A 23,614-nucleotide genomic window follows, 5' to 3' on the forward strand; every position below is an offset into this window, starting at 1 on the left:
TATTAGTTTAGAGGATAAGCCAATGAGTGGTCTTCTGCTGCCATCTGGTGGCAATTTTAGGTAATACGCCATAATATATTTGAAATAAATTAATTTGACAAAATATAATTGTAAATATTGTAATAGTGACTTTATAATGTCTAAATAGGAATTATAGAACATGATAAGTAAATAGTATGACAAAATGACCATTTAAGCCCAGCAGGTGGCAGCAGAGAACCACTCATTGGCTCATTTTCATTTTAAATGTCTGTTTTTCATTTAATGGGCACATTTCCAAGTTAATGTCTTCAAACATGCTTAGCTCAAATGTACATTTTGTTGGAGATATAGATATTTGAAATAAATGATGGGTAACAAATAGCTTATTCCAGGTTTTCCCCTTTAAAATATATTTTCAGGCATTATTTTAATTGTAATTTAATATTTATTGTAAAAACATTAATCAAATGAACAAATTAATTGATAAACATTGACAAAATGTCATTTGCAACATTTATTATAATGATTTTATAAAGTTTAAATAAGCTTAGTAAGCAGAATGAACCAATGAGTGGTCTTCTGCTGCCATCTGGTGGCAATTTTAGGTAATAAGTTTTTAACATAATTGTGAATAAATAAATAACAATTTGATTGACAGTATTGGTTCTTGAGGCAAAGTTGTTCAGTATGAGGAGATCTATCATAATTTCTGCATATTATGTGGATGTTTTTTACCCCACCTGATTACAGAGATGGAAAATACCATTTACAGCCAATACAGGCAATTCACCATAGGGAATACATGGTTTTCCAAGCTTTTTAAAAGTTATAGCGCCACCTATGGTCCGATCTCCATGAAACTCTGCATGCTTCTTCAGCATTTTATGTCACATATACATAACAAGTTTCGTGAAGTTTTGAGTTTTCCTTTAGGATTTATAGGCTTTTGAGTGTATTTAGCTACGCCCCTCTTCTAAATGACCCTGTTATAGCCATCTAAATGCAAAAGTTCAACTTTTTTTCGATAATTATTGATCTAGAGAGTCCAGAGAATTGTTCTAGACTAGTTTGGTTCCAATCGGGCAAAAATCCAGGGACTAGTTTGAAAAAGTAGTTTTTAAACATAATTGCAAATATTTAATGAACGGTTTGATTGACAGATATGCTTCTAGAGGCAAAGTTGTTCAGCATGAGGAGACCTATCATATGATTTGTATATTTGGTTGATGTGTGCAACACCACGTGATTACAGAGCCATAAAACTCGTTAGCGCCAACTAGTGGCCGATTTCTTTCAAAATTCTTACAGACCTCTAGGGCCGTGAGTCAAAGATGCCCACCAAGTTTCATTCCGATCGGCCTCCGTTAACCTTGTCTTAGAGGTGCTCAAATTTCATTAGCCGATAGCAGCCATGTTTTTTGAGATACGCCAATGTCCTCATAGACATATATGGTACCTTGGACCAAGACACTGCATACCAATTTTCAAGTCAATCGGACTAGCGGTCGGGTGGTTATAGCCATTTTCATGTTTTTTTCGTGTTATAGCGCCACCAAGTGTTCAATCGTCGCGATTTTTTTATCGTGACCAAAAACTCAGCCCATACACATGTGTACCAAGTTTGGTAAAGATATCTAATTTTTTTCTTGAGTTATAGCCATTTTAGTAAAATAGGCTCTTCCCACAACATTCGTTTTCCGCCCCTTTGCGACCGTGAATCGAAATTTCTACTTTTTTTCAATAATTATTGATATTCAGATACCAGAGAACATTTCTGCACTGGTTTGGTTCCGATCAGGCAAAAATCCAGGGACTAGTTCGCAAAAGTAGTTTTTTGACAAAATTCAAAATGGCGGAAAATCTATTATGACGGAAATGAAATCGGAGATATACGTTTTGTTCGTCAGGGACTCACCTTTCCAATGGTATAAGACAATTGAGTCTACGACATACGGTTTAGGAGTTATGAGCAGTTTCGCGCAATTGATTGCTATAGCGCCACCTATAGGCCAATCTGGCTCATAATTTGATAACCTCTCCTCGATTTTTGTACTACCATCTGACAAAGTTTCAAAGCTCCAGCACTTACGGTTTGGGCTGCACGATGCGTTTTACGGCAGAATAATAATAATAATAATAATAATTAAAGCTGCAAGCAGCATTTAGCGGGGTTCAAGCCTTTAAGGCCTTTAAGCACACAAGCATCAAAAGACGTTAAGTTTTATTTAGCAAGATTTTAAACACTGAAATAATAGATGGAAAAGTCAATTTACAGGCAATTTACCATAGGAAACATGGTTTTAAAAGGTTTTTAACAGTTATAGCGCCACCTATGGTCCGATCTCTATAAAACGTTTAATGCTTGTTAAGGATCTAATGTCACATAAGCCCACCAATTTTCGTGAAGTTTTGAGCTTTCCCTTAGAATTTATAGGCTTTTGAGTGTATTTTGCCACGCCTCTTTTCTAAATGACCCTGTTATAGCCATCCAGATGCAAAAGTTCAACTTTTTTGATAATTATTGATCTAGAGAGTGCAGAGAATTGTCCTAGACTTGTTTGGCTCCGATCGGGCAAAAAAAACGGGACTAGTTTGCAAAAGTAGGTTTTTAACATAATTACGAATATTTAATGAACGATTTGATTGACAGCAATGTTTCTAGAGGCACAGTTGTTCAGTATGAGGAGATCTATCAAATTATATCAATATTGTGGGAATATGTGAAACATCACGTGATTACAGAGCCGTAAAATTCGTTGGCGCCTACTAGTGGCCAATTTCTTAAAAAATTATTACAGACCTCTAGGACCATGAGTCAAACATGCCCATCAAGTTTTGTTCCGATCGGCCTCCGTTAACCTTGTCTAATAGGTTCTCAAATTTCATTGGCCAATAGCGGCCATGTTTTTTGAGTTACACCATATTCCTCATAGACATGCATGGTACCTTGGACCAAGACACTGCATACCAACGTTCAAGTCAATCGGACTAGCAGTCGGGTGGTTATAGTCCTTTTCATGTTTCCTTCATGTTATAGAGCCACCAAGTGTTCAATCCTCACAATTATTTTTACTGCGACCAAAGACGGAGCCCATGCACATGTGTACAACGTTTGGTGAAGATATCTCATTTCGTTCTTGAGTTATAGCCCTTTTAGTAAAATAGGCTCTGAAACAGGCTTCAAACCAGTTGTTCCATTATGCATGCTTACACACACACACACACACACACACACACACACACACATTTTTTTTAATGCTATGGTCTATAATCATTTCACATAGATCTTTGTAACTATTAATCAGATTATTAAAAGTGTATTCAGAAACATTGGACTACACACAAATTATGTTGTAGATACAGACATTATAACTATATGATGTTGCAGTAAACATAACAAAATTCCTGCAAGTCTCCTTCAAGATTCACATTTCTCAATGTGACACAATTGTAAGTAGTAATACTTAATAGATTAATTTTGACTACACGTGATGTAAATGTTTAAATAGTGATTTTTTTAAAGTCTAAATATGACTTATAGATCAATTTTTGTGTGTGTAGTACAATAAAATGAACAGCGGGGGGCAGCAAACGACCACTTATTGGCTTATTATAACCAAGACTGAGCCCATACACATGTGTACCAAGTTGGTTAAGATATATGGTTAATTGCTATAGCGCCACCTATTGGCCAATCGGGGTCATACTTTGATACCCTCTCCTCGATTTTTGGGCTACCATCTGACAAAGTTTCAACGCTCCAGCCCTTACGGTTTGGGCTGCACGATGCGTTTTAGCGGAGAATAATAATAATAATAATAATAATTAAAGTCCAGAGAATTGTCCTAGACTGGTTTGGTTCCGATCGGGCAAAAAAACAGGGACTTATTTGCAAAAGTAGGTTTTTAACATAATCACAAATATTTAATGAACGATTTGATTGACAGCAATGTTTCTAGAGACAAAGTTGTTCAGTATGAGGAGATCTATCAAATTATATCAATATTGTGAGAATATGTGAAACATCACGTGATTACAGAGCCATAAAACTAATTGGCGCCTACTAGTGGCCAAATTCTTAAAAAATTATTACAGACCTCTAGGACCCTGAGTCAAACATGCTCGCCAACTTTTGTTCCGATCGGCCTCTGTTAACCTTGTCTAATAAGTGCTCACATTTCATTGGCCAATGGCGGCCATGTTTTTTGAGCTACGCCAATTTCCTTTATAGACATGCGTGGTACCTTGGACCAAGACACTGCATACCAACTTTCAAGTCAATCGGACTGACAGTCGGGTGGTTATAGCCCTTTTCATGTTTTTTTATGTTATAGCGCCACCAGGTGTTCAATCCTCACAATTCTTTTTACCTTGACCAAAGACTCATCCCATACACAAGTGTACCAAGTTTGGTGAAGATATCTCATTTCGTTCCTGAGTTATAGCCCTTTTAGTAAAATAGGCTCTGAAACAGGCTTCAAACCAGTTGTTCCATTATGCATGGTTACACACACACACACACACACACACACACACACACACACACACACACACACACACACACACACACACACACACAATATTTTTGAGATATGTTATTGTGAAAATATCTTTTAATGGTCTATGAGCATGTCACATTTTTTTGTGAAATGCACCACGTTCTAGTATTATTTACTATGATTAACCATGTATCTATAACCATAGATCAATATTAGAGTGTAGTACAATAAAATGAACAGCGGGGGGCAGCAAAAGACCACATATTGGTCATTATTTTCATATGAACTCTGTCATTTTCACCTTTTTAACTGTTATAGAGGCAAATATTGTCCTATCTGTCTGAAAATTGTCATGCTTGTTTGGAGGCATATTACACATGTTCTGACTTGTTTTTAAGAATATCTGAGCATTCATTGAATAGATATAGGCATTTGGGGACACTTGGTCAAGGCCAGACACACACACACTTTTTTAATGCTATGGTCTATAATCATTTCACATAGCTCTTTGTAACTATTAATCAGATTTTTAAAAATGTATTCAGAAACATAGGACTACACACACACATTTTGTTGTAGTTACAGACATTTGAACTTTATGATGTTGCAGTAAACAAAATGTTTCCTGCAAGTCTCCTTCAAGATTCACATTTCTCAATGTGACAACTGTCAATAGTAATACTTAATAGATTAATTTTAACTAAATGTGATAGCAAATGTTAAAATAGTGATTTATTTAAAGCTGAAAATGACTTGTATATCAATATTAGAGTGTAGTACAATAAAATGAACAGCGGGGGGCAGCAAACGACCACTTATTGGCTTAATATACCATTATTTTCATAATTTTCAGCTTTTTAACTGTTATAGAGGCAAATATGGTCCTATCTGTCTGAAAATTTTCATGCTTGTTTAGAGGCATAGTACACATGTTCTGACTTGTTTTTAAGAATATCTGAGCATTCATTGAATAGATATAGGCATTTGGGGACACTTGGTCAAGGCCACATCTTGAAATAACCCAGTTATAGCCATTCAGATGCAAAAGTTTAACTTTTTTTAAAAATAATTATTGCTCTAAAGAGTCCAGAGAATTGTACTGCCCTGGGTTGGTTCTGATCAGGTTGAAAAATCTATGACTAGTTTGCAAAAGTAGGTTATTAACATAATTGTGAATGTTTAAATAACGATTTGATTGACAGTATTGGTTCTTGAGGCAAAGTTGTTCAGTATGAGGAGATCTATCATAATTTATGCATATTATGTGGATGTTTTTAACCCCACCTGATTACAGAGATGGAGAATACCATTTACAGCCAATACAGGCATTTCACCATAGGAATACATGGTTTTCAAAGCTTTTTAACAGTTATAGCGCCACCTATGGTCCGATCTCCATGAAACTTTGCATGCTTTTTCAGCATGTTATGTTACATATACATAATAATTTTCGTGAAGTTTTGAGTTTTCCTTTAGGATTTATATGCTTTTGAGTGTATTTTGCTACGCCCCTCTTCTAAATGACCCTGTTATAGGCATTCAAATGCAAAAGTTCAACTTTTTTTTTATAATTATTGATCTAGAGAGTCCAGAGAATTGTCCTAGACTGGTTTGTTTCCGATCAGGCAAAAATCCAGAGACTAGTTCGCAAAAGTAGGTTTTAACCATAATCGCAAATATTTAATGAACGATTTGATTGACAGCAATGCTTTTAGAGGAAAAGTTGTTCAGTATGAGGAGCCCTATCATATGATGTGTATATTTGGTTGATGTGTGCAACACCACGTGATTACAGAGCCAAAAAACTCGTTAGCGCCAACTAGTGGCCGATTTCTTTCAAAATTCTTACAGACCTCTAAGTCCATGAGTCAAACATGCCCACCGAGTTTCATTCCGATCAGCCTCCGTTAACCTTGTCTTAGAGGTGCTCAAACTTCATTGGCCAATAGCAGCCATGTTTTTTGAGATACGCCAATGTCCTCATAGACATATATGGTACCTTGGACCAAGACACTGCATACCAATTTTCAAGTCAATCGGACTAGCGGTCGGGTCGTTATAGCCATTTTCATGTTTTTTTCGTGTTATAGCGCCACCAAGTGTTCAATCGTCGCGATTATTTTATCGTGACCCAAGACTCAGTCCATACACATGTGTACAAAGTTTGGTAAAGATATCTCATTTTGTTCTTGAGTTATAGCCATTTTAGTAAAATAGGCTCCTCCCACAACGTTCGTTTTCCGCCCCTTAGCGATCGTGAATAGAAATTTCAATTTTTTTTCGATAATTATTGATATTCATACTCCAGAGAACATTTCTGCACTGGTTTGGTTCCGATCGGGCAAAAATCCAGGGACTAGTTCGCAAAAGTAGTTTTTTGACAAAATTCAAAATGGCGGAAAATCTATAATGGCGGAAATGAAATCGGAGATATACATTTTTTACGTCAGGTATTCAGCTTTCCAATGATATAAGACACTTGAGTCTACGACATACGGTTTAGGAGTTATGAGCAGTTTTGCGCAATTGATTGCTATAGCGCCACCTATAGGCCAATCTGGCTCATAATTTGATAACCTCTCCTCGATTTTTGTACTACCATCTGACAAAGTTTCAACGCTCCAGCCCTTACGGTTTGGGCTGCACGATGCGTTTTAGCGGAGAATAATAATAATAATAATAATAATAATAAAAATTAAAGCTGCAAGCAGCATTTAGCGGGGTTCAAGCCTTTAAGGCCTTTAAGCACACAAGCATCAAAAGATGTTAAGTTTTATTTAGCAAGATTTTAAACACTGAAATAATAGATGGAAAATTCAATTTACAGGCAATTCACCATAGGAAACATGGTTTTAAAAGGTTTTTAACAGTTATAGCGCCACCTATGGTCCGATCTCTATAAAACGTTTAATGCTTGTTAAGGATCTAATCTCACACATGGCCACCAATTTTCGTGAAGTTTTGAGCTTTCCCTTAGAATTTATAGGCTTTTGAGGGTTTTTTGCCACGCCTCTTTTCGAAATGACCCTGTTATAGCCATCCAAATGCAAAAGTTAAACTTTTTTTGATAATTATTGATCTAGAGAGTCCAGAGAATTGTCCTAGACTGGTTTGGTTCCGATCGGGCAAAAAAACAGGGACTTATTTGCAAAAGTAGGTTTTTAACATAATCACAAATATTTAATGAACGATTTGATTGACAGCAATGTTTCTAGAGACAAAGTTGTTCAGTATGAGGAGATCTATCAAATTATATCAATATTGTGAGAATATGTGAAACATCACGTGATTACAGAGCCATAAAACTAATTGGCGCCTACTAGTGGCCAAATTCTTAAAAAATTATTACAGACCTCTAGGACCCTGAGTCAAACATGCTCGCCAACTTTTGTTCCGATCGGCCTCTGTTAACCTTGTCTAATAAGTGCTCACATTTCATTGGCCAATGGCGGCCATGTTTTTTGAGCTACGCCAATTTCCTTTATAGACATGCGTGGTACCTTGGACCAAGACACTGCATACCAACTTTCAAGTCAATCGGACTGACAGTCGGGTGGTTATAGCCCTTTTCATGTTTTTTTTATGTTATAGCGCCACCAAGTGTTCAATCCTCACAATTCTTTTTACCTTGACCAAAGACTCATCCCATACACAAGTGTACCAAGTTTGGTGAAGATATCTCATTTCGTTCCTGAGTTATAGCCCTTTTAGTAAAATAGGCTCTGAAACAGGCTTCAAACCAGTTGTTCCATTATGCATGGTTACACACACACACACACACACACAATATTTTTGAGATATGTTATTGTGAAAATATCTTTTAATGGTCTATGAGCATGTCACATTTTTTTGTGAAATGCACCACGTTCTAGTATTATTTACTATGATTAACCATGTATCTATAACCATAGATCAATATTAGAGTGTAGTACAATAAAATGAACAGCGGGGGGCAGCAAAAGACCACATATTGGTCATTATTTTCATATGAACTCTGTCATTTTCACCTTTTTAACTGTTATAGAGGCAAATATTGTCCTATCTGTCTGAAAATTGTCATGCTTGTTTGGAGGCATATTACACATGTTCTGACTTGTTTTTAAGAATATCTGAGCATTCATTGAATAGATATAGGCATTTGGGGACACTTGGTCAAGGCCAGACACACACACACTTTTTTAATGCTATGGTCTATAATCATTTCACATAGCTCTTTGTAACTATTAATCAGATTTTTAAAAATGTATTCAGAAACATAGGACTACACACACACATTTTGTTGTAGTTACAGACATTTGAACTTTATGATGTTGCAGTAAACAAAATGTTTCCTGCAAGTCTCCTTCAAGATTCACATTTCTCAATGTGACAACTGTCAATAGTAATACTTAATAGATTAATTTTAACTAAATGTGATAGCAAATGTTAAAATAGTGATTTATTTAAAGCTGAAAATGACTTGTATATCAATATTAGAGTGTAGTACAATAAAATGAACAGCGGGGGGCAGCAAACGACCACTTATTGGCTTAATATACCATTATTTTCATAATTTTCAGCTTTTTAACTGTTATAGAGGCAAATATGGTCCTATCTGTCTGAAAATTTTCATGCTTGTTTAGAGGCATAGTACACATGTTCTGACTTGTTTTTAAGAATATCTGAGCATTCATTGAATAGATATAGGCATTTGGGGACACTTGGTCAAGGCCACATCTTGAAATAACCCAGTTATAGCCATTCAGATGCAAAAGTTTAACTTTTTTTAAAAATAATTATTGCTCTAAAGAGTCCAGAGAATTGTACTGCCCTGGGTTGGTTCTGATCAGGTTGAAAAATCTATGACTAGTTTGCAAAAGTAGGTTATTAACATAATTGTGAATGTTTAAATAACGATTTGATTGACAGTATTGGTTCTTGAGGCAAAGTTGTTCAGTATGAGGAGATCTATCATAATTTATGCATATTATGTGGATGTTTTTAACCCCACCTGATTACAGAGATGGAGAATACCATTTACAGCCAATACAGGCATTTCACCATAGGAATACATGGTTTTCAAAGCTTTTTAACAGTTATAGCGCCAACTATGGTCCGATCTCCATGAAACTTTGCATGCTTTTTCAGCATGTTATGTTACATATACATAATAATTTTCGTGAAGTTTTGAGTTTTCCTTTAGGATTTATATGCTTTTGAGTGTATTTTGCTACGCCCCTCTTCTAAATGACCCTGTTATAGGCATTCAAATGCAAAAGTTCAACTTTTTTTCGATAATTATTGATCTAGAGAGTCCAGAGAATTGTCCTAGACTGGTTTGTTTCCGATCAGGCAAAAATCCAGAGACTAGTTCGCAAAAGTAGGTTTTAAACATAATCGCAAATATTTAATGAACGATTTGATTGACAGCAATGCTTTTAGAGGAAAAGTTGTTCAGTATGAGGAGCCCTATCATATGATGTGTATATTTGGTTGATGTGTGCAACACCACGTGATTACAGAGCCAAAAAACTCGTTAGCGCCAACTAGTGGCCGATTTCTTTCAAAATTCTTACAGACCTCTAAGTCCATGAGTCAAACATGCCCACCGAGTTTCATTCCGATCAGCCTCCGTTAACCTTGTCTTAGAGGTGCTCAAACTTCATTGGCCAATAGCAGCCATGTTTTTTGAGATACGCCAATGTCTTCATAGACATATATGGTACCTTGGACCAAGACACTGCATACCAATTTTCAAGTCAATCGGACTAGCGGTCGGGTCGTTATAGCCATTTTCATGTTTTTTTCGTGTTATAGCGCCACCAAGTGTTCAATCGTCGCGATTCTTTTATCGTGACCCAAGACTCAGTCCATACACATGTGTACAAAGTTTGGTAAAGATATCTCATTTTGTTCTTGAGTTATAGCCATTTTAGTAAAATAGGCTCCTCCCACAACGTTCGTTTTCCGCCCCTTAGCGATCGTGAATAGAAATTTCAACTTTTTTTCGATAATTATTGATAGTCATACTCCAGAGAACATTTCTGCACTGGTTTGGTTCCGATCGGGCAAAAATCCAGGGACTAGTTCGCAAAAGTAGTTTTTTAACAAAATTCAAAATGGCGGAAAATCTATAATGGCGGAAATGAAATCGGAGATATACATTTTTTACGTCAGGTATTCAGCTTTCCAATGATATAAGACACTTGAGTCTACGACATACGGTTTAGGAGTTATGAGCAGTTTTGCGCAATTGATTGCTATAGCGCCACCTATAGGCCAATCTGGCTCATAATTTGATAACCTCTCCTCGATTTTTGTACTACCATCTGACAAAGTTTCAAAGCTCCAGCTTCTACGGTTTGGGCTGCACGATGCGTTTTAGCGGAGAATAATAATAATAATTAAAGCTGCGAGCAGCATTTAGCGGGGTTCAAGCCTTTAAGGCCTTTAAGCACACAAGCATCAAAAGACATTACATTTTATTTAGCAAGATTTTAAACACTGAAATAATAGATGGAAAAGTCAATTTACAGGCAATTTACCATAGGAAACATGGTTTTAAAAGGTTTTTAACAGTTATAGCGCCACCTATGGTCCGATCTCTATAGAAACGTTTAATGCTTGTTAAGGATCTATTGTTACATGTGCCCACCAATTTTCGTGAAGTTTTGAGCTTTCCCTTAGAATTTATAGGCTTTTGAGTGTATTTTGCCACGCCTCTTTTCTAAATGACCCTGTTATAGCCATCCAAATGCAAAAGTTCAACTTTTTTGATAATTATTAATCTAGAGAGTCCAGAGAATTGTCCTAGACTGGTTTGGTTCCGATCGGGCAAAAAAAACGGGACTAGTTTGCAAAAGTAGGTTTTTAACATAATTTTGAATATTAAATGAACGATTTGATTGACAGCAATGTTTCTAGAGGCAAAGTTGTTCAGTCTGAGGAGATCTATCAAATTATATCAATATTGTGGGAATATGTGAAACATCACGTGATTACAGAGCCATAAAATTCGTAGGCGCCTACTAGTGGCCAATTTCTTAAAAAATTATTACAGACCTCTAGGACCATGAGTCAAACATGCTCACCAAGTTTTGTTCCGATCCTGTTAACCTTGTCTAATAGGTGCTCAAATTTCATTGGCCAATTGCGGCCATGTTTTTTGAGCTTCGCCAATTTCCTCACAGACATGCATGGTACCTTGGACCAAGACACTGCATACCAACTTTCAAGTCAATCGGACTAGCAGTCAGGTGGTTATAGCCCTTTTCATGTTTTTTTCATGTTATAGCGCCACCAAGTGTTCAATCCTCACAATTCTTTGTACCGTGACCAAAGACTCAGCCCATACACATGTGTACCAAGTTTGGTGAAGATATCTCATTTCGTTCCTGAGTTATAGCCCTTTTAGTAAAATAGGCTCTGAAACAGGCTTCAAACCAGTTGTTACATTATGCATGCTTTCACACACACACACACACACACACACACACACACACACACACACACTGACACACACACACACACACACACACACACACACAATGTTTTTGTAATATGTTATTGTGAAAATATATTTTAATGGTCTATGAGCATGTCACATTTTTTTGTGAAAGACACCACGTTCTAGTATTATTTACTATGATTAACCATGATTCTAATGTGATTTACCATGATTTACCACATTGCTAGTAATTATGTGAAGTGACAGTACAAATGAAGAGATAAAATCTGACAACATATGAGTATGTTATAATAGTAATTGCTTTTGTCACTGTTGAAAATTATTAACTTTAAAAGGAAAGTGAGTCAATAAGTGGTCTTCTGCTGCCCTCTGCTGGACATTCTACTTATTAATAAAGTCTTTTCACAGTTGCTTTGCAATAGACATTATAAAATCACTTGTATATCAAATTGGTCTTCCATGTTAATTCCATTCTGCATGCTTATACACACACAAACACACACACACACACACACACACACACACACACACACACACACACACACACACACACACACACACACACACACACACACACACACACACACACACACACACTTTTTTAATTCTATGGTCTATAATCATTTCACATAACTCTTTGTAACTATTAATCAGATTATTAAAAATGTATTCAGAAACATAGGACCACCCACAAACATTTTGTTGTAGATACAGACATTTGAATTTTATGTTGCAGTAAACAAAATGTTTCCTGCAAGTCTCCTTCAAGATTCACATTTCTCAATGTGACAATTGTCAATAGTCATACTTAATAGATTAATTTTGACTAAATGTGATTGTAAATGTTAAAATAGTGATTTTTTTAAAGTCTGAATATGACTTATAGATCAATATTAGAGTGTAGTACAATAAAATGAACAGCGGGGGGCAGCAAACGACCACTTTTTGGCTTAATATACCATTATTGTCATATGAACCCTGTAATTTTCACCTTTTTAACTGTTATAGAGGCAAATAATGTCCGATCTTTCTGAAAATGTTCATGCTTGTTTAGAGGCATAGTACACATGTTCTGACTTGTTTTTAAGAATATCTGAGCATTCATTGAATAGATATAGGCATTTGGGGACACTTGGTCAAGGCCAGACACACACACACACACACACACACACACACTTTTTTAATGCTATGGTCTATAATCATTTAACATAGCTCTTTGTAACTATTAATCAGATTTTTAAAAATGTATTCAGAAACATAGGACTACACACACACATTTTGTTGTAGATACAGACATTTGAACTATATGATGTTGCAGTAAACAAAATGTTTCCTGCAAGTCTCCTTCAAGATTCACATTTCTCAATGTGACAATTGTCAATAGTAATACTTAATAGATTAATTTTAACTAAATGTGATTGCAAATGTTAAAATAGTGATTTATTTTAAGCTGAATATGACTTGTAGATCAATATTAGAGTGTAGTACAATAAAATGAACAGCGGGGGGCAGCAAACGACCACTTATTGGCTTAATATACCATTATTTTCATAATTTTCAGCTTTTTAACTGTTATAGAGGCAAATATTGTCTGAAATGTTTCATGCTTGTTTAGAGGCATAGTACACATGTTCTGACTTGTTTTTAAGAATATCTGAGCATTCATTGAATAGATATAGGCATTTGGGGACACTTGGCCAAGGCCACACCTTGAAATAATGTTATAGCCATTCAGATGCAATAGTTTAACTTTATTTTAAATAATTATTGCTCTAAAGAGTCCAGAGAATCGTACTACAGTGGTTTGGTTCCGATCGAGCAAAAAAATCTAGGACTAGATTGCAAAATGAGGTTATTAACATAATTGTGAATGTTTAAATAACGATTTGATTGACAGTATTGGTTCTTGAAGCAAAGTTGTTCAGTATGAGGAGATCTATGATAATTTATGCATATTATGTGGATGTTTTTAACCCCACCTGATTACAGAGATGGAAAATACCATTTGCAGCCAATACAGGCATTTCACCATAGGGAATACATGGTTTTCAAAGCGTTTTAACAGTTATAGCACCACCTATGGTCCGATCTCCATGAAACTTTGCAGGATTCTTCAGCATGTTATGATACATATACATAACATTTTTCGTGAAGTTTTGAGTTTTCCTTTAGGATTTATAGCCTTTTGAGTGTATTTTGCTAAGCTCCTCTTCTAAATGACCCTGTTATAGCCATCCAAATGCAAAAGTTCAACTTTTTTTCGATAATTATTGATCTAGAGAGTCCAGAGAATTGTTCTAGACTGGTTTGGTTCCCATCGGGCAAAAATCCAGGGACTAGTTCGCAAAAGTGGGTTTTAAACATAATCGCAGATATTTAATGAACGGTTTGATTGACAGCAATGCTTCTAGAGGCAAAGTTGTTCAACATGAGGAGACCTATCATATGATGTGTATATTTGGTTGATGTGTGCAACACCACGTGATTACAGAGCCATAAAACTCGTTAGCGCCAACTAGTGGCCGATTTCTTTCAAAATTCTTACAGACCTCTAGGGCCATGAGTCAAAGATGCCCACCAAGTTTCATTCCGATCGGCCTCCGTTAACCTTGTCTTAGAGGTGCTCAAACTTCATTAGCCGATAGCAGCCATGTTTTTTGAGATACGCCAATGTCCTCATAGACATATATGGTACCTTGGACCAAAACACTGCATACCAATTTTCAAGTCAATCGGACTAGCGGTCGGGTGGTTATAGCCATTTTCATGTTTTTTTCGTGTTATAGCGCCACCAAGTGGTCAATCGTCGCGATTGTTTTATCTTGACCAAAGACTTAGCCCATACATACGTGTACCAAGTTTGGTAAAGATATCTCATTTTGTTCTTGAGTTATAGCCATTTTAGTAAAATTGGCTCCTCCCACAACATTCGTTTTCCGCCCCTTTGCGACCTTGAAGCGAAATTTATACTTTTTTTCGATAATTATTGATATTCAGACTCCAGAGAACATTTCTGCACTGGTTTGGTTCCGATCGGGCAAAAATCCAGGGACTAGTTCGCAAAAGTAGTTTTTTGACAAAATTCAAAATGGCGGAAAATCTATTATGACGGAAATGAAATCGGAGATATACGTTTTGTTCGTCAGGGACTCACCTTTCCAATGATATAAGACACTTGAGTCTACGACATACGGTTTAGGAGTTATGAGCTGTTTTGCGCAATTGATTGCTATAGCGCCACCTATAGGCCAATCTGGCTCATAATTTGATAACCTCTCCTCGATTTTTGTACTACCATCTGACAAAGTTTCAAAGCTCCAGCACTTACGGTTTGGGCTGCACGATGCGTTTTATGGCAGAATAATAATAATAATAATAATAATAATTAAAGCTGCAAGCAGCATTTAGCGGGGTTCAAGCCTTTAAGGCCTTTAAGCACACAAGCATCAAAAGACATTAAGTTTTATTTAGCAAGATTTTAAACACTGAAATAATAGATGGAAAACTCAAATTACAGGCAATATAGGCAATTTACCATAGGAAACATATGGTTTTTAACAGTTATAGCGCCACCTATGGTCCGATCTCTATAAAGCTTTGTATGCTTGTTAAGGATCTAATGTCACACATGCCCACCAATTGAAGTTTTGAGTTTTCCTTTAAGATTTATAGGCTATTGAGTGTGTTTTGCTATGTCCCTCTTCTAAATCACCCTGCTATAGTCATTCAAATGCAAAAGTTGAACTTTTTTTTGATAATTAATGATCTAGAGAGTCCAGAGAATTGTCCTAGACTGGTTTGGGTCCGATCGGGCAAAAAACCAGGGACTAGTTCGCAAAAGTAGGTTTTAAACATAATCACAAATATTTAATGAACGATTGGATTGACAGCAATGTTTCTAGAGGCAAAGTTGTTCAGTATGAGGAGGTCTATCAAATTATATCAATATTGTGGGAATATGTGAAACATCACGTGATTACAGAGCCGTAAAACTCGTTGGCGCCTACTAGTGGACAATTTCTTAAAAAATTCTTACAGCCCTCTGGGACCATGAGTCAAACATGCTCACCAAGTTTTGATCCAATCAGCCTCCGTTAACCTTGTCTAATAGGTGCTCAAATTTAATTGGCCAATGGCGGCCATGTTTTTTGAGTTACGCCACTGTCCTCATAGACATACATGGTACCTTGGACCAAGACACTGCATACCAACTTTCAAGTCAATCGGACTAGCAGTCGGGTGGTTATAGCCCTTTTCATGTTTTTTTCATGTTATAGCGCCACCAAGTGTTCAATCATCACAATTCTTTTTACTGTGACCAAAGACTCAGCCCATACACATGTGTACCAAGTTTGGTGAATATATTTCATTGCGTTCCTGAGTTATAGCCGTTTTAGTAAAATAGTCTCTAAAACCGGCTTCAAACCAGTTGTTCTATTATGCATGGATACACACACACACAAACACACACACAAAATGTTTTTGAGATATGTTATTGTGAAAATATCTTTTAAGGGTCTATGAGCATGTCACATTTTTTTTATGAAATACACCACATTCTAGTATTATTTACTATGATTAACCATGTTTTTAGCATGATTTACCATAGTCTACCATGATTTACCCTGTTCTAGCATAATTTACCATGATATACCATGTTCTAGTATTATTTACTATGATTAACCATGTTTCTAGCATGATTTACCATAGTTCACCATGATGTATCCTGTTCTAGCATAATTTACCATGATATACCATGTTCTAGTATTATTTACCTTGATTTACCATGTTTCTAATGTGATTTATCATGATTTACCACATTGCTAGTAATTATGTGAAGTGTCAACTCTGACAAAATATGATTGTGTTATAATAGTAATTGCTTTAGTGCAAAATACTGTGGAAAATCTAACTTTAAAAGGAAAGTGAGTCAATAAGTGGTCTTCTGCTGCCCTCTGCTGGACATTCTACTATTAATAAAGTCTTTTCACAGTTGCTTCACTTATATATCAAATTGGTCTTCCATGTTAATTCCATTATACATGTTTATACACACACACACACACACACACACACACACACACACACACACACACACACACACACACACACACACACACACACACACACACACACACACACACACACACACACACACACACACACACTTTTTCACACACTATGGTCTAAAATCATTTCACATAGCTCTTTGTAACTATTAATCAGATTATTAAAAATGTATTCAGAAAAATGGGACTACACACACACACACAAACACATTTTGTTGTAGATATAGACATTTTAACTATATGATGTTGCAGTAAACAAAATGTTTCCTGCAAGTCTCCTTCAAGATTCACATTTCTCAATGTGACAATTGTCAATAGTAATACTTAATATATTAATTTTAACTAAATGTGATTGTAAATGTTAAAATAGTGATTTATTTAAAGTCTGAATATGACTTATACATCAATATTAGAGTGTAGTACAATAAAATGACCAGCGGGGGGCAGCAAACGACCACTTATTGGCTTAATATACCATTATTTTCATAATTTTCAGCTTTTTAACTTTTATAGAGGCAAATATTGTCCTATCTGTCTGAAATGTTTCATGCTTGTTTAGAGGCATAATACACATGTTCTGACTTGTTTTTAAGAATCTGAGCATTCATTGAATAGATATAGGCATTTGGGGACACTTGGTCAAGGCCACATCTTGAAAAAACTCTGTTATAGCCATTCAGATGCAAAAGTTTAACTTTTTTTTAAATAATTATTGCTCTGAAGAGTCCAGAGAATCATACTGCAGTGGTTTGGTTCCGATCGGGCAAAAAAACTAGGACTAGATTGCAAAATGAGGTTATTAACATAATTGTGAATGTTTAAATAACGATTTGATTGACAGTATTGGTTCTTGAGGCAAAGTTTTTCAGTATGAGGAGATCTATCATAATTTATGCATATTATGTGGATGTTTTTAACCCCACCTGATTACAGAGATGGAAAATACCATTTACAGCCAATACAGGCATTTCACCATGGGGAATACATGGTTTTCAAAGCTTTTTAACAGTTATAGCGCCACCTATGGTCCGATCTCCAAGACACTTTGCATGCTTCTCCAGCATGATATTTTACATATAAATAACAATTTTCGTGAAGTTTTGAGTTTTCCTTTTGGATTTATAGGCTTTTGAGTGTATTTTGCTACGCCCCTCTTCTAAATGACCCTGTTATAGCCATCCAAATGCAAAAGTTGAACTTTTTTTCAATAATTATTGATCTAAAGAGTCCAGAGAATTGTCCTAGACTGGTTTGGTTCCGATCAATCAAAAATCCAGGGACTAGTTTGCAAAAGTAGGTTTTAAACATAATCACGAATATTTAATGAACGGTTTGATTGACAGCAATGCTTCTAGAGGCAAAGTTGTTCAGCATGAGGAGGCCTATCATATGATATGTATATTTGGTTGATGTGTGCAACACCACGTGATTACAGAGCCATAAAACTCGTTAGCGCCAACTAGTGGCCGATTTCTTTCAAAATTCTTACAGACCTCTAGGGTCATGAGTCAAAGACGCCCACCGAGTTTCATTTCGATCGGTCTCCGTTAACCTTGTCTTAGAGGTGCTCAAACTTCATTGGCCGATAGCAGCCATGTTTTTTGAGATACGCCAATGTCCTCATAGACATATATGGTACCTTGGACCAAGACACTGCATACAAATTTTCAAGTCAATCGGACTAGCGGTCGGGTGGTTATAGCCATTTTCATGTTTTTTTCGTGTTATAGCGCCACCTAGAGCCCAATCATCGCGATTTTTTTATCGTGACCAAAAACTCAGCATATACACATGTGCACCAAGTTTGGTGAAGTTATCTCATTTACTTCCTAAGTTAAAGCTTTTTTTAAAAATTATGCTCCGCCCATTTTGACGTTTTGACGCCCCTTAGCAACCGTTAATCGAAATTTAAACTTTTTTTCGATAATTATTGATATTCAGACTCCAGAGAACATTTCTGCACTGGTTTGGTTCCGATCGGGCAAAAATCCAGGGACTAGTTCGCAAAAGTAGGTTTTGGACAAAATCCAAAATGGCGGGAAAATTTGCATACCGGAAATAAAAAACCTGCTATATTTTTTGTTCGCCTTGAGCCAAGGATTCCAATGATGTAAGACACTTGAGTCTGGGACAAAGGGTTATTGAGATATAAGCAAAATAGTGCAGTTTTTTTGTTTTTTGCGCTATAGCGCCACCTATTGGCCAATCAGGCTCATATTTTGATAACCTCTCCTCGATTTTTGTACTACCTTGTGACCAAGTTTCAAGTCTCTAGCACTTACGGTTTGGGCTGCACGATGCGTTTTAGCGGAGAATAATAATAATAATAATAAAAATCAGTACAATTACAATAGGGTTTCAGCACTTCGTGCTTGAACCCCTAATAATAATAAAAATCAGTACAAATACAATAGGTGTTCAGCACTTCGTGCTTGAACCCCTAATCAATACAATTACAATAGGGTTTCAGCACTTCGTGCTTGAACCCCTAATAATAAAAATCAGCACAAATACAATAGGTGTTCAGCACTTCGTGCTTGAACCCCTAATAATTAAAGCTGCAAGCAGCATTTAGCGGGGTTCAAGCCTTTAAGGCCTTTAAGCACACAAGCATCAAAAGACATTACATTTTATTTAGCAAGATTTTAAACACTGAAATAATAGATGGAAAAGTCAATTTACAGGCAATTTACCATAGGAAACATGGTTTTAAAAGGTTTTTAACAGTTATAGCGCCACCTATGGTCCGATCTCTATAAAACGTTTAATGCTTGTTAAGGATCTAATGTTACATGTGCCCACCAATTTTCGTGAAGTTTTGAGCTTTCCCTTAGAATTTATAGGCTTTTGAGTGTATTTTGCCACGCCTCTTTTCTAAATGACCCTGTTATAGCCATGTAAATGCAAAAGTTCAACTTTTTTTCGATAATTATTAACCTAGAGAGTCCAGAGAATTGTTCTAGACTGGTTTGGTTCTGATCGGGCAAAATCAGGGACTAGTTTGCAAAAGTAGGTTTTTAACATAATTGCAAATATTTAATGAACGATTTGATTGACAGCATTGTTTCTAGAGGCAAAGTTGTTCAGTATGAGGAGATCTATCAAATTATATCAATATTGTGGGAATATGTGAAACATCACGTGATTACAGAGCCGTAAAACTCGTTGGCGCCTACTAGTGGCCAATTTCTTAAAAAATTCTTACAGACCTCTAGGACCATGAGTCAAACATGCTCATCAAGTTTTGTTCCGATTAGCCTCTGTTAACCTTGTCTAATAGGTGCTCAAATTTCATTGGCCAATGGCGGCCATGTTTTTTGATTTACGCCAATTTCCTCATAGGCATGCATGGTACCTTAGACCAAGACACTGCATACCAACTTTCAAGTCAATCGGACTAGCAGTCGGGTGGTTATAGCCCTTTTCATGTTTTTTTATGTTATAGCGCCACCAAGTGTTCAGTCCTCACAATTAATTTTACTGTTACCAAAGACTCAGCCCATACACATTTGTACCAAGTTTGGTGAAGATATCTCATTTCGTTCCTGAGTTATAGCCCTTTTAGTAAAATAGTCTCTAAAACAGGCTTCAAACCAGCTGTTCCATTATGCATGGTTACACACACACACACACACACACACACACACACACACACACACACACACACACACACACACACACACACAAAATGTTTTTGAGATATGTAATTGTGAAAATATCTTTTAATGGTCTATGAGCATGTCAATTTTTTTTGGTGAAATACACCACGTTCTAGTATTATTTACTATGATTAACCCTGTTTCTAGCATGATTTACCATGGTTCACCATGATGTACCCTGTTCTAGCATAATTTACCATGATATACCATGTTCTAGTATTATTTACCATGATTTACCATGTTTCTAATGTGATTTATCATGATTTACCACATTGCTAGTGATTTTGTGAAGTGTCAACTCTGACAAAATATGATTGTGTTATAATAGTAATTGCTTTAGTGCAAAATACTGTGGAAAATCAAACTTTAAAAGGAAAGTGAGTCAATAAGTGGTCTTCTGCTGCCCTCTGCTGGACATTCTACTTATTAATAAAGTCTTTTCACAGTTGCTTTACTTAAATATCAAATTGGTCTTCTATGTTAATTCCATTATACATGCTTATACACACACACACACACACACACACACACACACACACACACACACACACACACACACACACACACACACACACACACACACACACACACACACAGACACACACACACACACACACTTTTTCACACACTATGGTCTATAATCATTTCACATAGCTCTTTGTAACTATTAATCAGATTATTAAAAATGTATTTAGAAAAATAGGACTACACACACACACACACACACACACAAACACATTTTGTTGTAGATACAGACATTTTAACTATATGATGTTGCAGTAAACAAAATGTTTCCTGCAAGTCTCCTTCAAGATTCACATTTCTCAATGTGACAATTGTCAATAGTAATACTTAATAGATTAATTTTAACTAAATGTGATTGTAAATGTTAAAATAGTGATTTATTTAAAGTCTGAATATGACTTATACATCAATATTAGAGTGTAGTACAATAAAATGAACAGCGGGGGGCAGCAAACAACCACTTATTGGCTTAATATACCACTATTTTCATAATTTTCAGCTTTTTAACTGTTATAGAGGCAAATATTGTCCTATCTGTCTGAAAATGATCATGCTTGTTTAGAGGCATATTACACATGTTCTGACTTGTTTTTAAGAATATCTGAGCATTCATTGAATAGATATAGGCATTTGGGTACACTTGGTCATGGCCACATCTTGAAAAAACCCTGTTATAGCCATTCAGATGCAAAAGTTTAACTTTATTTTAAATAATTATTGCTCTAAAGAGTCCAGAGAATCATACTGCAGTGGTTTGGTTCCGATCGGGCAAAAAAAACTAGGACTAGATTGCAAAATGAGGTTATTAACATAATTGTGAATGTTTAAATAATGATTTGATTGACAGTATTGGTTCTTGAAGCAAAGTTGTTCAGTATGAATAGATCTATCATAATTTATGCATATTATGTATATGTTTTTAACCCCACCTGATTAAAGAGATGGAAAATACCATTTACAGCCAATACAGGCATTTCACCATAGGGAATACATGGTTTTCAAAGCTTTTTAACAGTTATAGCGCCACCTATGGTCCGATCTCCATGAAACTCTGCATGCTTCTTCAGCATGTTATGTCACATATACATAACAAGATTCGTGAAGTTTTGAGTTTTCCTTTAGTATTTATAGTCTTTTGAGTGTATTTTGCTACGCCCCTCTTCTAAATGACCCTGTTATAGCCATCCAAATGCAAAAGTTCAACTTTTTTTCGATAATTATTGATCTAGAGAGTCCAGAGAATTATCCTAGACTAGTTTGGTTCCAATCGGGCAAAAATCCAGGGACTAGTTTGCAAAAGTAGGTTTTGAACATAATCGCGGATATTTAATGAACGGTTTGATTGACAGCAATGCTTCCAGAGGCAAAGTTGTTTAGCATGAGGAGACCTATCATATGATGTGTATATTTGGTTGATGTGTGCAACACCACGTGATTACAGAGCCATAAAACTCGTTAGCGCCAACTAGTGGCCGAATTCTTTCAAAATTCTTACAGACCTCTAGGGCCATGAGTCAAAGATGCCCACCCTGTTTCATTCCGATCGGCCTCCGTTAACCTTGTCTTTGAGGTGCTCAAACTTCATTAGCCGATAGCAGCCATGTTTTTTTAGATACGCCAATGTCCTCATAGACATATATGTTACCTGGGACCAAGACACTGCATACCAATTTTCAGGTCAATCGGACTAGCGGTCGGGTGGTTATAGCCATTTTCATGTTTTTTTCGTGTTATAGCGCCACCAAGTGGTCAATCGTCGCGATTGTTTTATCGTGACCAAAGACTCAGCCCATACACATGTGTACCAAGTTTGGTAAAGATATCTCATTTTGTTCTTGAGTTAAAGCCATTTTAGTAAAATAGGCTCCTCCCACAACATTCGTTTTCCGCACCTTAGCAACCGTGAATCGAAATTTCAACTTTTTTTCGATAATTATTGATATTCAGACTCCAGAGAACATTTCTGCACTGGTTTGGTTCCGATCGGGTTAAAATCCAGGGACTAGTTCGCAAAAGTAGTTTTTCAACAAAATTCAAAATGACGGAAAAATTTGCATACCGGAAATGAAATCGGAGATATACATTATTTACGTCAGGTATTCAGCTTTCCAATGATATAAGACACTTGAGTCTATGACATACTGTTTAGGAGTTATGAGCAGTTTCGCACAATTGATTGCTATAGCGCCACCTATAGGCCAATTTGGCTCATAATTTGATAACCTCTCCTCGATTTTTGGGCTACCATCTGACAAAGTTTCAACGCTCCAGCCCTTACGGTTTGGGCTGCACGATGCGTTTTAGCGGAGAATAATAATAATAAAAACCCTTACAATTACAATAGGGTTTCAGCACTTCGTGCTTGAACCCCTAATAATAAAAATCAATACAATTACAATAGGGTTTCAGCACTTCGTGCTTGAACCCCTAATA

This window comes from Gobio gobio (assembly GCF_949357685.1).
Source record: "Gobio gobio genome assembly, chromosome: 13".
Lineage (NCBI taxonomy): Eukaryota > Metazoa > Chordata > Actinopteri > Cypriniformes > Gobionidae > Gobio > Gobio gobio.